Genomic DNA, 4,784 nt, shown 5'->3' with positions numbered 1-4,784 from the left:
GGACAGAGATCTGAAACATCATTGAGCTTCTAGAACAGGTTTTATGATATTTGTGCCTGTTTGCTAATAGATGTTTATGTGTGTGGCAAATTTGGTCTGACACTTGTTTTTATTCCAAAGTAGCAGCAAGGTTGTGGGGCAGCAAGGTTGAGCTAACCCCCTCAACTTCCTCCAAATATTGGTGACCACCTATAAACCTTAATAGTTGTGCCTGAACAAATTAGTTTAGGTCAGTTCACCATAGCACCTTAAGAATGAAAAAAAAAAAAAAATGGTAGGATCTCCATAAAGCTCTGAAAAATTCCAAAAGCCACGAAATTTCAGAAGGGAAGATACTGAACTCAGTAGCAAACACCAGTCTTGAGCAACCAAGGTGTCAGGTGAGGGGATGGATACTTGTGGTTCTGGGTCTGCATTAGGAAGGACTTTTCTATGGCATAATCCCTCAAGATGAATTTTCTTGACAAGCCTACATTTCAAATCCTTGAAATCATGGAGTATTAATAAGCCTTTAACAGCCTTAGCTAAACGACACACCTTTTAAAATCTAAAATCTCAGAATAATGATTGATAAAATAAAAACTTATCTGCATATTTAAGTGCCAGGCATGTTACACATATACCTTTTCATTCTTTAATAACAAAACCTATGAGGAAAGTGAAGCTCAGAAAAGTTAACATGGCTCATCTAGGGTTCTATGGCCTGTAAGTGACACAGTTGAGGTTCAAGCCCCATTTGTCTGACTCTCACTACTCCACATCATCCTACCTCTTATCCTCTGAAAAGATAATATGTGGATAAATGGGAGAAAGCCAGACAAGGAAGGAGCATGAAGTTACAAAACAGTCATGTCTGCAAAGTCACTTTAACCCACCTTTCAAAAACTTTGCAATCATGAAAATAAAAAAGAATCAAAAGACCCACTAATGTTGACCACAGGGTCCCTGGCATATATAGCACCATGGAACTGTGTTACTAACTCACTGTGAGACCTTCAGATACAGATATGTACAGATACAGATGTAGCTATATAGATATATAGTTTAGATAGATATTAAATAGATGATACAGATATAGATTATATAGATATAGATATATAGATGATATAGATATAGATGATAGATGATATAGGTATAGATATAGATATATAGATGATGATATAGATGATGATACAAATATAGATGATGATATATAGATATATATAATGATAGATATAGATAGGTTAGATCTAGATATATAGATATAGATGATATAGATATAGATATGTGTATTCACATTTTAGTCTCACAATCACCTACAAGATAGTTTCAATTATTGTTTCAATTTATAGCAGAAGAGACACAATTGGAGAGGATTAAATGCCCTGCCTAAGGTCACATAGCCAATAATAGAGCTAAGAGTCAAAATCAGATCTATCAGATTCTTTATCTATTATACTCCACTGCTTATCAAACCTTTACCTGATACTTCACACCTACAAATTCACTCTCGGACTCAGAGAGAGCTTGAGAGATCCACCAGTTATGGTGTGTATCTAATTCCACATTGTCAGCCTCCAGATGCCCCAGCCCCAAATCTTTAATGGAGGCAAGTCATCCTGCCCCACGCAAGCAGTCAGCTATCCCGTTATAATTTGGGAGCCTTAGCAGTTGCTGCTAGGATTCTCTCTCTTTCACTTACTTTTTTTTTCAGGCTGGGGTGAGTAGGTTAAGTACCCTCTGCTTTGGAAAACTTCAGGGCACTTGAAAAGACAAAGCTTTCTATATCTGCAGAAAAGGAGTCCCCTTTCACATTTAAGAGAAACTGTAAGTGTTGTTCTCTCCCCTTGAACCATCTGGGCCTTGCTTGCCTCCTCCAGCTCTTAGCTCTTCCTTCACCCACACCACAGTAAACCATACCCTAATCCACAGTTGCTTCAGGAGAAAGTCAGAATTTTACAAATAACTTTGTGGTCATCGCTTTGAATTACACAACCTTTTGGGTAAACTATGAGATTACGAAATTTATCTTTAAAAGCAGTTGTTTTATGAGTGGCCAAGTCATGTATGATACTGTCATCCCATCTCACACCAGGATGATCTCATCTTCCACTGTGGGCCTGAGATGCTAATCAAGAAAGGCCTAGGTTTGGGGAGGTCCAGACAGTCAAGAGCCAGTGAAGCCAATGCCCTGAAAGGACAATGTTTTACTCCTTTCTTGAGGTGATAAAGAGGTGGACAGGAAGGGGGTGGCGAAGAGACATACACTTCTGATGCTGCTGCAGAGATTTTGAATAGTAGTATGGTTACATGGCACTTTGATGACCGATCCAGCTTCATGCCCCTTCTAAGGCCACTTAACCCACACCAATAGGATTTTTCCCTCCATTTCTATGAAACCTGGATTCTGGGATTCGTTCTGTCCTGAATCAGGTGGGAATATAGGATATTTCTATCCATACCTCACCAGGTGAAGCTCAAGTAAGTGGTGTCTGGTCCTGTTCTGATCTCATAATTCCAGTTCCAGTAACTAGGCTTTTGTCCCTTCCCTTATGTACAGGTGCCTGCCTTGAATCCTGTTCCTGTGATTGGGTTCCTGTCTTATTCCCTATCTGAGGCCTTAGTAGTTCCCTAGGTATCCAAATTCTTCCAGCATTGAAGACACAGGAAGCTTCTTTTCCAACCCCTCTGACCCCTACCCAACCTGGGTCCTCTGGAGTCCTTTGGAATTTTAAAATGTACATATTTCAATTTTAGGTGTTACGAATTGGTTCCCTGGTAGGAAAGATTAAGAAATCAGCCAGGCCACTATGGCTCGGTGACTGTCAGCTCATGCACCAAGAGGTTCCTGGTTCAGTTCCCGGTCAGGGCACATGCCCAGGTTGCGGGCTTGAACCCCAGCAGGGGGCGTGCAGAAGGCAGTCAATCAATGATACTTCTCTCTCATCAATGTTTCTATCTCTCTCTCCCTCTCCCTTCCTCTCTCTCTAAAATCAATAAAAACATATTTTTTAAAAAAAAAGAAATCAGCACTCACCCTGGCCAGTGTGGCTCAGCTGGTTGAAGTGTCCTCCCGTGCACCGAAAGGTTGCAGTCCAATTACTGCTCAGGGCACATACCTAGTTTGTGGGTTCCATCCTTGGTCAGGGCACATGCGAGTCAATCAATTGATGTTTCTCTCACACATCAATGTTTTTCTCTCTCTCTGTCTCCCTCCCCTCTCTCTCTTCCTTCCTCTCTCTAAAATCAATAAACATATCTTTGTGTGAAGATATTTTTTAAAGGTAAAAAAAGAAAAAGAAATCAGCACTCAATTATACTAGATGTATAAGTCCTGGAGATCTACTGTACAGCATAGTACCTATGGTTAATAATATTTACTATATACTTAACATTTTGCTAAGAGGGTAGATATTTTATGTTAAGTGTAACCACCAAAAATAATAGTAATAATAATAAAAACTAAAAAGGATGGAGAGAAACTTTTTCAGGTAATGAATATGTTTATGGCATATTGTGGTTATAGTTTCATGGGTATATGCTTATCCCCAAGCATATCAAGTTGTATTTATTAAGTAGGTACAGCTTTTTGTATGTCAATCATGCCTCAAGTAGTTTTAAAAAATCAGCACTTATTCATTTCTGCCTATTTTCTCTCCCATCACCTCCTTATTTCTGTTAGTCATATTAGTAATTTCACTTTGACCAGATTTCTAACCAGACAAAGGTAATGTGTCCCTGCCATCTGCAACTGCACTTCCTTGACACCAACTCACTTACCTAGACCCTTCTCTAAAGCCTGCTGCCAGGTCACCTGTGACTGCCTGCTACCCAGCTCCCTGGTCCTGACTGCTGGCCTACAACTTAGTCCTCCCCCAGCCTGTTGATGAAGCCTCCCTTTGCCACAGTCTCTGCTCCTCTGGGGTGTGTCTCTCTTTAAGTTCTGCTTTGAAGCAGTCTTGGCATTTCCACCCCTGGCCACCAGCAGATCCTTGACAGATTCCTTCACCCTGGCCCTCATGCTCTGCTCTGTGGTAACACAGACAGGGGCTGGGAGCTTCCTGGCACTTTGGCTGCCCTGAACCATATGTGCTGTGCAGGTACTTACTATCCAGGTTCTTTTGAAATAAACTTTTATCAATAAAGAAAACCAAAGGAAATAACATGCACCCAAAAGACCAAAAGTCTAATGGTTTACAGAATAAGCCAACATCTAATCACAGATTGGATGACAGTAAGTGAGGACACTTAGATATCTTTCTATCCTTCACTCCCCCAAATCCTTTTTGATGGTTGTTTTGTTTCATTCCAAGGATTTCCTACTCCCTGCAGGAGAGGGGGTCAGCCACAGTCACAACCTCCTATAAAAAAGTACAATAGACTGGTAGTAGTTAATAATTTATGCCCAGGAGGAGAATGATTCCATTTCAACTTTCTGTGAGTTCTGCAACTGAGCAAGACTCTAGCCTAGGCCTAAGCAGGACACAATCCTAACAGCCTCCAGACCTTTACTGATGCCCTCCTCCCAACTGTAATGCTACTCCCCCTCCATTCATATATCTGAACCATGCTCATTCTTCATATCCCTCTCTTGCTCTGCTATCATCTCCTCCAAGAAGCACATCTGTGTTCTGTTTCTTTTTTTTTCTTTTTATTTAAAATATTACAGATGTCCCTTTTTCTCCCCAATGACCCGTTCCACTCCGTTCCTACCCCCTCCTCAGTCCCTCTCCCCACCATTGTCCGTGTCCTTGGGTTGTGCATATATGCATATAAATTCTTTGGTTACTCTCTCCCCCTCCACC

The sequence above is a fragment of the Miniopterus natalensis genome, chromosome X (genome assembly GCF_054644295.1).
Source record: "Miniopterus natalensis isolate mMinNat1 chromosome X, mMinNat1.hap1, whole genome shotgun sequence".
Classification (NCBI taxonomy): Eukaryota; Metazoa; Chordata; class Mammalia; order Chiroptera; family Miniopteridae; genus Miniopterus; species Miniopterus natalensis.
This window is presented reverse-complemented; position numbering follows the sequence as displayed.